The sequence below is a fragment of the Hemiscyllium ocellatum genome, unplaced genomic scaffold (assembly GCF_020745735.1).
Source record: "Hemiscyllium ocellatum isolate sHemOce1 unplaced genomic scaffold, sHemOce1.pat.X.cur. scaffold_556_pat_ctg1, whole genome shotgun sequence".
Lineage (NCBI taxonomy): Eukaryota > Metazoa > Chordata > Chondrichthyes > Orectolobiformes > Hemiscylliidae > Hemiscyllium > Hemiscyllium ocellatum.
In genome coordinates this window covers 110,403-123,549 of record NW_026869114.1, presented here as the reverse complement: position 1 = coordinate 123,549, position 13,147 = coordinate 110,403, and positions in this window count along the sequence as shown.

Genomic DNA, 13,147 nt, shown 5'->3' with positions numbered 1-13,147 from the left:
AGGAAACATTGGCTGAGTTTCGAGGCTCTGGAGAAGAAAAAAAGGGGCACATGTCAGATATAACTGGCTGGCTCAAGGGAATCCCCTCAGGAGCATCGGGGCTGTAGAAATACACTTAGGATGGAAATCAGGAATGCAAAAAAGGGACATGAGATAGCTTTGGCAGAGAAAGTTAAAGAGAACTGAAAGAGATTCTACAAGTGTATTAAGAGCAAAAGAAGAGCAAGGGACAAAACCAGTATCCTTAATGATCAATGAAGCCAACGATGTGTGAAATTACAGGATGCCAAACAAATATTTCACTTTGGAACTTACTGTGGATAAATACTGGGGAGCTCAGGGAGCTAAACAGTGTTTGACCCAATTACTATTGGAATACTGTGTGCAATTCTGGTCTCAATGCCATGTTGTGCAACATGAAAGGGTTCAGAAAAAACGTTGCCACAGTTGGTAGGTTTGCGCTACAGGGAAATGCTGAATATAGGAAGCTGAGAAATTAACTGATAAAGGTGTTTAAAATCATAATGATCATTGATCAGGTCAATAGACAAGGTCTTTTCCCCAGGCTGAGGGTTTCACAACCGACAGGACATAGCTTTAAACTGCGAGAGGAACTTTTTAAAGGGACCTAAAGGACAATTGGTTCCTGCAGAGTGTATGGAATAAGCTGCCAGAGGAAATAGCGGAGGATGATAGAAATACATTTAAAAGGCATGTGGATGTGTGTATGAATAGGAAGGGTTTAGAGGGATATTGGAAAAATTCTGGCAAATGTGACTAGAAACGTCATGCAGGAGTTGGTCCGAAGGATCTGTTTCTGTGCTATACACCTCAATGGCTCAATGTCTTGAAATGATTCCACATTATACAAGAGGAGGTGCTGGAGGTTTTAAAACACAAAGGTAGATAAATCCCAAGAACCTGATCAAATGTATCTCAGGACATTGTGGGAAGCTGGTGAGGAATTTGTAGGGCCCCTAGCAGAGATATTTGGACCATAGAGAGCTGCATGTGATAGGGTGATAGACCGGAGGGTGGCATTGTGGACAGTGAAGAAGGTTTTCTGAGATTACAAAGGGATGCTGATGAAATGTGTGAATGGCTGAAAAACTGTAGATGGAGTTCAGTCTGAATAAATGTGAGGGAATGCATTTGGTACAACAGACACGGGCAGGGCTTATACAATTAATGGTAGGTCCTTCGGGAGTGTTGTAGAACTCAGGGTTCAGGTACATAATTGATTGATGTTTGCAACTCAGAGAGACAGGATGGTAAAAAAAAACTTGTTTGCCACACTTGCTATCATTGCTCAATCTTTTGGATACAGGAGTTGGGAAGTCGTATTGACTTTATACAGGGCATTGGTGAGTCCACTTCTGGAATACTATGTCCAGTTCGGATCACCCAATTATAGGAAGGATATTATTAAGCTGCAGAGGGTTCAGATGAGATTTACTGGGATGTGGCTGGTTATGGAAGGTTTCAGTTATAAAGAAAGGCTGGATAGGTTGGTATTTTTTCATTGAAATCTGAATATTGACAGATGACCTCATAGAAGTTTATAAAATAATGAGGGGGATAGATAGAGTTAATGGGAGTTGTCTTATCCCATGGTCAGGGGAGTTTCAAGACAAAGCACTACATTCAGACTGTTACAAGGGGACATAAATTTAAGGTGAAGGGTGGAAGGTATAAGGGAGATGTCAGGGGTGGGTTCTTTACCCAGAGAGTGGTGGGGGCATGGAATGCGCTGCCCGTGGGAGTGGTAGAGTCAGAATCATTGGCGACCTTTAAGCGGCATTTGGATAGGTACATGTTCTATTCTTAAGTTTAGAGGAGAGATATTTAAAAAAAACACATGGGGACACATTGTCACACAGAGGGTGGGATGCGTGTGGAATTAACTTCCCAAGGAAAGGGTCAATGTGGGGACAATTACAATGTTTAAAGACATTTGGATTAGTACAGGAATAGGATAGGTTTGAAGGGACATGATCCAGCAACAGGCAGATGGTATGAGATCAGTCTTAGAGTATTGTTATTGTTAACCAAACAGTACGGTATGACTCTTATTATAATGTTGTGTCATTAATTAAGAAAGGCTGCAAGAGGAAGCCAGGAAACTACAGACTGATGACCAGACATCAGGGTGGGTCAGTTGTTGGATGTGATTCTGACAAGTAGGACTTACATGCATTTGGAAAGATGTGGATTGATTACGAACAGCCAGCATGGCTTTGTGCGTGGGAAAACATGTCTCACAAACTTGACTGGAGTTTGCTCAAGATGTGACCAAGAAGATAGATGAAGACAGAGCAGTAGACATTGTTTCTGGTTTCAGCAAACCCTTGGTCAGGGTGTAGCATGATACATTGGTCAGTAAGTGTAGATCACAAGGGATCAGGGAGAGCTAGCCAACTGGATACACAATGGGATGACAGTGGGACACAGAGGGTGGTGGGTGAGGGTTGTTGTTCAGACTGGAGGCCTCTGACCAGCAGTGTGCTGTAAGGATTGGTGCTGGGACCACAGTTGTACATCATTTACATAAAAGTTTTGAGTGAAAATATAGGAGTTCCTGTTATTATGTTTGTTGATACCAAGATTAGTGGAAGAGCGGGCATAGAATATAGTTAACGAAGGGGATGGTAATCAACTGGGCCAGAGGGTTAAGGAATGAAAGATAGAGTTTAATTCGGTTATTGAATTTAGTTCAGACAAACCAGGAAGGACTAACACAGTTAATGGTAGGGCCCTGGGCAGTGTTGTCGAACAGAGAGAGACCAAAGGGGTGCAGTTACTTTGTTCCTTGGAAGTGGCATCACAGGTGGACAGGGTGGTGAAAGCAGCATTTGGCACACTTGTCATCAGTGGCCAGAGCATTGAGTACATGAGTTGGAGATATTTGTAACATTGTCGTCAATATTCCCCCCAGGCAGAGGAAGCCACGGGGTGACCTTATAAAGGTTTGTGAAACAATGTAGAGCCTATGTAAGGAGAACTGCCAAGGGTAGGTGAGTCCAAAGCTGGAGGCATAAACGTGAGGTGAGAGAGCAAGGATTTAAAGAGGGAGTTGAGAGGCAACATTTCTCACAGAGGATGGTGCATAGACGGAATGGACTGCCAGAGGAAATGGTAGAAACAAGTACAATTACAACATGGAAAAGACACTGGGGCAGGTACATGGAGAGGGGAAGGTTTGAAGGAGAAGGGATTATGGGCCAAACACAGGCAAAGGCAACTCATTCCATTTCAGAAACCTCGGCCGAAAGGTCATGCCGCACAGAAACAGACCCGATGTCTCCAGTTATTGGAGGAGGAGACTATCGAGACAAGGAATGTTGAAGAGACTGAAGCAAGTTCCAGCGTTATGGATGGTCATCTGGACTGGAGGTTTCAAATATGTCAAGTAATTGGTGAGAGGGGAGGAGATGACAGAGATAGGAACTGTTATAGGAGTTAGAATGATTGAAGACACTGGTCCACAAGACAAGCCATAGATACAGTTTTGGAGAAGGAATAGGGAACAGAAAGATCCCAGGCAGTATTACTAACATCTCATTGCAGGTCTGCTTTGCCCTCTGTTGTCCTGATGCTCACCAAGACAGTACACGCCTGGATTGAAAAATGGGAACTCCCTATACTGTCCCAGTACAACAAAACTTAAAGTAAAGCTGGTGCTTGAGCCTGGGGTGTGTCTATACTGTCCTTCCCCTCCAGCACTATATCTATGTCATGTCCTGTTAGTTGATGTTTGGAGCCTCTCATTGCTCTCTGCTCTGTGCACTGTGAATGATCTTACCTGGTGACAGGATTTATTGAAGGCTCCCGACCTCCCTGACTTTGTCTTTCTGACTGACTAGCCATTTTTCAAACAGCAGTTGGCAAGTCTCTTGAGTCACGAACTCCCTGAGTACCTGCAGAAGACACAGAAATAAGCAGAATGGGAAATTAGACTGATGCTGTGAGGGTTACACATGTAGAATGGCACTGAGCCCACAGAGATCTGGAAAATCCCAGTCTCCATTCCGGGCCTGTGCTGCCTCATCTCTCTGGAGTGGAGAATTCTGTTGGCTCAGGATATGGAGTAGCTGCAAGAGTAAGAGACGTTGATAGAGGCAGCAATTAGACCCACACGGTGAGGCATCCCACATGGAGAGATACTGAGTGATATCACCAGAGTTCAGGATCAAATAATTGTGCAGTAAGAAATGGTTTTGATTCTTGTTGCACTGGGATGCTCAACCTGTGAGCAGGCAAAGCGAGAGCCTAGTGGCATTATTGTGAGGTAATTTATCCAGAAACTCAGCAAATATTCTCTGGACACAAGTTCAAATTCTGCTATTACAAATGATTGAATGTGAATCAAATACTTCAAAAAAGATATAATTTAAAACATGTAAGTGAGTATTAATCAATTGCTGATGTTAAGAAAAATCCATCGGGTGCATTGATGTCTTTAGTGAAGTAATCTAAGATGGGACTGGGATCTCACAGGTATTACAGAACAACAGCTGAGGGAGGGACAGGACAGGCAGCTCAATGCCCCAGGGGACAGATGCTGCAGGAAGGACAGAAGGGGAGCTGAGAGAGGAGGAGAGCTGCTGGTTGTGATTGGGGTGAAACATCACAGCAGGGACTGAGAGAGGAGATTCCTGCGGGACCGCCCAGTGACGCTGTGTTCATGGAATTCATCAGTAACAATGGGGCTTCCCTTTCCTCTGATTGTTCTACAGACCCCGAGAGCCCCGCCCTCCTGCACTTTGACCTTCTCAACATGGCGGCCCTGAGTCCCGCGCTCCCTCTTCCCTCAAACAAATGGCGGCCGTGACCCTGGGCCCCTTCCCTGATCAGAGACCGCCACCTCCTTCCCCGGGCCTGGAGGGGCTTTTTTTGTTTTTTTTTAACCATTATCGGGGACTTGTGAATTCTCTCCGCTCCTTTCTCCCAGCGAGGCTCCCACACCCCGGCTCTGAGCGCCGCTCTCTGAAGCCGATCGCAGCCGCTGCCGGAGAAAGCAGCTCCGTGTCCGTGTCCTGATCAATGTGACACTGCGCATGCTCCACATAGAAACCGAACTGCGCGTGCGTCTGACATTATCGGTGTTTATAGAGAATATTCATATCTGCACGGAATCATGGGTGAAATATACATCATTAATAATTTTTCTGTCGAGATAGAGACATTGAGATGTCTAGCATGCAAGTAGATTGTTCGGTTTACCTTAACCATACTGGCCAGGTTTGTAAATTATCAATTGTTCTGGGAGTTTGATAATAAGTTTCTTACTCTAGTTGTGTAAATCGATTGGAAATATGTACGTTATCAGACTTACATTTCAACTACTTCTTAAACTCTCACATTGATTTATGAGAGAGATTTAATGCTCCACTATGGAGTGAGAATGATCACAACCGTGCAAAACAGGTTGCTTTCTGACCAATCATTCCCCGAGAATGCATTGGCCCCGCCCCTCACTCACTCTGATTGGCGGACCGGCCTCTGTTCGGTCCTCCAGTTCCGCCCCTTCCTCCCAATTGCAGAGTTGATTCAGGCGGAACTCAGCAAGCTGAAGGACAAGGGAAGTGAGAACTGATGCCTTGTGATGTGAAAATATCCCGAATCTTGGACTTAGAGACCTGAGTTCAATTTACAGTTTGTGCAGGTGTGTGTAATAACAACTTTGAACAGGTTCATTTGGAAAAACAAGGGAAGTCAGGAACAAATTAAAAACAATAGAAAATGCACACAATGTCGTAGGGCTCTCAATGCGAGATGATTTTAATCTTTACCAAGTGTTTCAGAACCCCAGTGGGTCCCAGTGCAGACTGTTCCACTCCTTAGTGCACAGCCAGATACCACGATCGTGGGGTAAAATGTTGTGGTGGGATATGGAGGTGCTTTTCTGCAACACCCTCAGTTTTGGAGGTGAAAATAGATGAGAAGGAGCAGGGTTTTCTATGGAGTTACCTGTTCCCCTCCTGTTGCAGCATCTTATTATTGCCCTAGCTCTACCTTGTACATGTTTGGTAGAGAACAGTGACATTTAGTAAGCCCACAATACAAGATCCGTCACTCTGTTTAGGACAGCAGAAATCTCTTGTAGCACAATAGTCATAGAACAATATAGCGTAGAGCAGGCCCTTCGGTCCTTGATGTTGCGCCAACCTGTGAACTGTTCTCAGCTCGTGCCCGTATACTATTCTAAAATCACCCATGTGCTTATCTAAGGATTGTTTAAATCTTCCTGATGTGGCTGAGTTGTCTACATTAGCAGGTAGTACATTCCACACCCTTACCACTCTCTGAGTAAAGAACCTGCCTCTGACATCTGTCTTAAATCTATCACTCCTCATTTGCTCTTATGCCCCCTCGTGCACACTGACATAATCATCCTAGAAAAAGACTTCCACTGTCTACCCTATCTAAGCCTCTGATCATCTTGTATGTCTCTATCAAATCCCCTCTTAGCCTTCTTCTTGCCAAGGAGAATAGGTTCAAGTCTCTCAGCCTTTCCTCATAAGACCTTCCCTCCAGACTAGACAACATCCTGGTTAATCTCCTCTACACCTTTTCCAATTCCTCCACGTCCTTCCCGAAATATGGGCACCAGAACTGCACACAATATTCCAAGTATGGCCGCACCAGCATTTTGTATATTTGCAGCATGATATTGCGGCTCTGGAACTCAATTACTCTATGAATAAAACTTAACACACCGTATGCCGTCTTAACAGTACTATCCACCTGGGTGGCAACTTTCAGAGATCCATGTACATGGACTCCAACATCCCTCTGCACGTCCACACTACAAAGAATCTTTCCATTGACCCAGTACTCTGCCTTCCGGTTATTCTTCTCAAAGTGCATCACCTCATATTTAGCTGCATTGAACTCCATTTGCCACCTCTCAGCCCAAGTCTGCAGTTTTTCCATTTCCCCCTGCAACCTGTAACACTCTTCTGCACTGTCCACTACTCCACCGACTTTAGTGTCATCAGCAAATTTACTAATCCATCCACCTATGCCTGCATCTAAGTCATTTCTAAAAAATGACAAACAGCTGTGGTCCCAAAACAGATCTTTATGGCACACCACTAGTAACTGGACTCCAGGTTGAATATTTTCCATCAACCACCACTCGCTGCCTTCCTTTAGAAAGCCAGGTTCTAATCCACACTGCTAAATCACCCTCAATTCCATGCCTCTGCATTTTCTCCAACAGCCTACCATGTGGAACCTTATCAAAGACTTTACTGAAGTCCATGTATACCACGTCAATTGCCCTACCCTCATCTACATGCTTGGTCACCTTCTCAAAAAACTCTGAGGTTCACAAGACACGAACTGCCCATGATGAAACCATGTTGATTATCTGAAACTAAATTGTTGTTTGCAAGATGATTATAAATCTTATCTCTTATAATCCTTTCCAAAACCCTTCCTACAACAGAAGTCAGACTCACTGGTGTATAATTATCTGAGTAATCTCTACTGCCCTTCTTGAACAAAGGCACAACATTTGGAATTCTCCAGTCCTCTGGTACCAAATCTGTAGACAATGACGACTCAAATATCAAAGCCAAATGCTCTGATCTATCTTCCCAGTGAATCCTCGAATAAGTCCCATCCGGCCTAGGGGACTTGTCTACTTTCACTCCTCCTAGGATTGATAACACCTGTTTCTAACTAATCTCGATCCTTTCTAGTCTTAAATCTCGTACCACATTCTTCTCCTCTACAATAGTCTCCTTTTCCTGAGTGAAAACCAATGAGAAATGTTCGTTAGCACCTCTCCAATCTCCACAGGGTACACACTCAACTTCCCACTTCTGTCTTTGATTGGACCGATTCCTACCCTAATCATCATTTTATTCCTCACATACCTATAGAAAGCTTTAGGGTTCTACTTTATTCTATTTGCTAAAGACTGCTCGTGTCCTCTCTTTGCTCTTCATAACTCTCTCTTTAAATCCTTCCTAGCTGATCTGTAACTCTCCATCTCCTCATCTGAATCATCTTGCCTCATCAACACATAAGCCTCCTTCTTCTTCTTCACAAGAGATGCAATTTCTGTAGTAAACTACGGTTCCCTTATCTTATCACTTCCTCCCTGCCTGACAGAGACATACCTGTCAAGGACATGCAATATCTGTTCCTTAAACCAGCTCCACATTTTCATTGTCTCCATCCCCTGCATTTTGCTACCCCATTCTATGCATCCTAATTCCTGCCTAATTGCTTTAATTGTCCTTGCCCCATTGATAACTCTTGCCTGTGGCATGCACCTGTCCCTTTCCATCGCTAAACTAAACGTATCTGAATTATGGTCACTCGCTCCAAAGTGCTCACCTAAAACTAAATCAAACATCTGGTCTGGTTCATTACCAAGCACCAGATCCAATATGGCCTCCCCTGTTGTTGGCCCTTCGACATACTGTATCAGGAAACCCTCCTGTACACACTGGACAAAAATTGATCATCCAACGTACTAGAGTTATAGCATTCCCAGTCAATGTTGGGGAAGCTGAAGTCCCCCATAATGCCCACCCTGGTACTTTTGCTCTTACCCAGAATAATTTTGCTAATCCTCTCTTCCACTTCCCTGGAACTCTGTGGAGGCCTATAAAAAAACTCCAAGCAGTGTGTCCTCTCCTCTCCTGATTCTAACCTCAGCCCACACTTCCTCAGGAGGCGAGTCCTCATCAAAAGTACTCTCAGCCACCGTTATACTATCCTTGACTAATATGACTTGCATGAACCCATTGCAGTGATTCAAACTCCATGAGGCAGCCATACTCTCTATGACAGACAGACTCAGACTCAGTCTGGAACCTCCTCTGTCCTTAAGACCTTATACACTGCCTGCACTCCTCCATTTCCCCTTTGCATGTTCCCTTTCCAACCCACCCCACCTGCATCACTCCAATTGGAGCTGTCAAGAGCAGCAATCTGTCAAATAGCCTCCCTAATCTTTTCTGTCCTCCTTTAAGATTTTTTTTAATCATTCTCTTTAATCAATGTTTTGATCATCCATGAAGCACCTTAGGAGATTTGCCATTGTGAAAGATTCCATACAATGCAAGTAGTTGTTGTTTTTGCCGTACATTAGGAAAACAGGAATGATGCATTCAAAATTCTACCAAGAAAGTCACTGATAGGTGTAGTGTGCAGGCCACCAAATAATAACATCACATTGGGATGGGCAATAAACAAAGAAATAACTAATGCCTGTAAAAATGGTACGGTTATTATCATGGGTGATTTTAATCTACATGTAAATTGGTCAAACCAGCTCAGTCAGGATAGCTTTGAGGAGTTCATTAAATTTATCTGTGATATTTTACTTGAAGAGTATGAAATGGATCTACAACGGAGCAAGCTATCCAAGATCTGGCCCTCTGCAATGAGACAGGAATAATTAGTGATCTCAGAGTTAGGGATCCTCTTGGAAGAAGTGATCACTGTATAGTTGAATTTAATACATATGGAGAGTGTGAAGATAAAATCTAATACCTGGGTCCTGTGCTTGGACATGGGGAACTACAATAGAATGAGGGAGAACCTGGATAATGTAGACTGGAAACAAAGATTTTATGGTGGGACAGTTGATGAGCAGTGGAGGATTTTCAAAGACATTTTACAAAGTCCTCAGCAAAGGTATATTCCAGAGAAGGACTGTAAGAAAAGGTGTTCTCTGCGATGGGTATCTAAGGAAAGTGATCAAATTGAAAGGCATACAAAGTGGCCAAAACCAGCATGAAACTAGAACTGGGAAAACTTTAAAGGTCAACAGAAAGCCACAGAAGAGCTACAAAGAAATATAAGATAGAACATGAGAAAAATAAACTAGCACAGACTACAAAGACAGATAGCAAATGTTTCTATAAACATACATAATGAGAAAAGAGTGGCTAAAGTAAATGTTGGTCCTTCGGAAAAAGAGAAGGAGCATTTAGTGATGGGATGTCACAGTGGAAGACATAATATCTTTCCAGTAAATAACAAAGAGACAAAGGTAGGTGAGGATTTGGAAGCTATAATTATTACAGAACAGCTAGTTTTGGACTGTTGGAGGTAATTGAGCTAATAATAGAAAATTCTCTTGGCCGTGACAGAATGTATCCCAGGAGAAATAGCAAATGCACTGACAGTAATTTTCCAAAATTCACTGGACTTTGTGGCAGTCCCAGCAGATTGGAAAGCAGCAAAAGTGACACCACTATTTTTAATAGGAGGTGGACAAAAGATGGGTAATTATACCCTAGATAGCTTCTTCTCTGTAGTGGGAAAGATGTTTTGATCTATTATCAAGGAAGAAATAGCAGGGACTCGATAGAAATTATCCCATTGGTCATGCTTAACAAATCTTTTGGAATTCTATGAAGACATTTCGAGCAAGGTGGACAACGGGAAACCAATGGATACTGTGTACCTGGATTTCCAAAAGACCTTCAACAAGGTGCTGTTCAAGAGGCTGTTGCATAATATAAGGGGCCATGGTATTAGGGGTATAGTATTAGCATGGATAGAAGATTGGTTGACTAACAGGAAGCAAAGTCTGGGGATAAATGCATATTATCCTGGCTGGCAATCAGTGACTAGTGGTGTGCCTCAGGGATCAGTGTTGGGACTGCGAATCTTTAGAATTGATACAGATGATTTGGAGTTGGGGACCACATGTAGGGTGTCAAAGTTTGCATATGACACTAAGATGAGTAGCAGGACAAAGTGTGTGGAGGACTGTGAAACTTTGCAGAGGAACATAGATACATTGATTGAGTGGGCAATGGTCGGTCATATGGAATATAATGTTCATAAATATAATGTCATACTGTTTGGTTGGAGTAAATTAAAAACAGATTATTACTTGAATTTTAAAAAAGTTGCATTATTTGCTAAGCAGAGGTACCTGAGTATCCTTCTGCATGAAGGTTGGTCACCAGGTATAACAATCAATTCAGAAAGCAAATGCAATTTTGTCCTTCTTTGCTGAAGGGATTGTGTTTAAAAGCAGAAGTTATGTTCCAGCTGTATTGGGTGCTGGTGAGGTCACACCTGGAGTACTCCATGTAGTTTTTATCACCTTCATTGAGAAAGGATGTACTGGTACTAGAGTGGGTGTAGAGGAGGTTAACAAGGTTGATTTCAGAGTTGAGGGGGTTGTTTTAACAGAAACTGAGTAGATTGGGATTATACTCATTGGAATTCAGAAGAATGGAAACATATAAAATAATGAATGAAATGGATAAAATAGAAGTAGAGAGGATGTTTCCACTGGCAGGTGAATGTAGGACAAGAGGGCATCGACTCAAGATGAGAGGCAGCAAATTTAGGACTGAATTGAGAAGGAACTTCTTAACCTCAATGGAATTCATTGCCCAGGGAAGTAGTTGATGCTAGTTCAGTAAACGTTTTTAAAGCTAAGGTAGCTTTTTTCAAAAAAGAAATAATTAATTAAAGAATACGGTGAGAACTTGGGTAAATGGTTCTGCGTCCACGAAATGATCAGCCATGATCGTATTGAATGGCAGAGCAAGCTCAAAGGGCAGGATGGCCTTCTCCTGTTCCTAGTTCTTATGTTATACATTCCTCCCTCACTTGAGACTTGGAGGTGCTGGTGTTGGATTGGGATGGACAAAATTAAAATTCACAGAACAACAGGTTTATTTGGAAGCACTAGCGCTGCTGCTGCTTCATCAGGTGGTTGTGTGTTTTTAACTTTGTCCCTCACTGTTGTAACTTATGAACAGCAACAAAAGCCAGGAAGCAGTGCGCATGCTCCAGCCAACAACGGTACCAGGATAATTGATGTCAGCGGCGGATCAATGGAAGGACAGGGGCGGGGCTGGAGGACCTGCGGGGCTGTTGGCCCTCCGACCAATCAGAGTGAATAAGAGGCGGGACTTGACTATACCACGTGATCATCCTCGCGGACAGCGCGGCTGTGCGGATGGGGAGCTGTCGGTAAGGAAAGAAATAAACAGCAGCAAGCGGGAGGGAAATGGTGTTGGTCTGGGCTGAGAGGTTTTGCGAACATTTGGTGCACATCGGAAAATACTAATTTGAAACTTACAGTCTCGTTTTTGCAGTAAACCGGAAAATGCCTCAATTCGCGATTGACTCGAGTCAGTGCCGCCATCTTTATTCGGGGCAACGATTCACTGGACACGTGCAGCCGCCATCTTTGTAGGGGGCAAAGTTCAGAGGGGAGTATGTGCAGCTCTCCCTGATAGAGAGTCATAGGGCAGGATTTACACAGAGCACATTCACACACAGGGAAATGGATTTTTGTTTTTCTGTGGAATTGTTCCGTCATTCATTTAAATGATTTGGATATGAATAGAGGCGGTACAGTTAGTAAGTTTGCAGGTGACACCAAAATTGTTGGTATTGTGGTCAGTGATAAAGGTTGTCTCAGAATACAATGGGATATTGATCAGATGGGCCAATGGGCTGGGGAGTGGCAGATAGGGTTTAATTTAGATAAATGTGAGTTGCAGCATTTTAGAAAAGCAAATCCGAGCAGGACTCACACACTGAATTGTAAGGTCTTGGAGAGTCTTGCTGAACAAAGAGACCTTGGAATGCAGGTTCACAGTTCCTTGAAAGTAGAGTCACAGGTCGATAGGATAGTGAAGAAGACATTTGGTATGCTTTCCTTTGTTGGTCAGAGCGTTGAGTACAGGAGCTGGACAGGACATTGGTTAGGCCACTTTTGGAATATTGTGTGCAATTCTGGTCTCCCTATTATCAGAAGGAGGCACTTAAACTTGAAAGGTTTGAGAATTGATTTTCAAGGATGTTGCCAGGGTTGGAGGATTTGAGTTGCAGGGAGAGGCATAATAGCGGGGGCGATTTTCCCTGGAGTGTCATAGGCTGAGGTGTAATTTTGAAGAGATTTATATAATCGTGAGGGGCATGGATAGCGTAAATAGACAAGGTGTTTACCCTGGGGTGGTGGAGCCCAGAACTAGAGGATATAGGTTAAGGGTGAGAGGGGAAAATTCAACAGGGACCTAAAGGGCAACAACAATTGTAACATTTCAAAGGCAGTTGAATAGGAAGGGTGCAGAGGGATGCCAGCCAAGTGCTGGCAAATGGGAATAGATTAGGTTCGAATATTTGGTTGGCATAGATGGGTTGT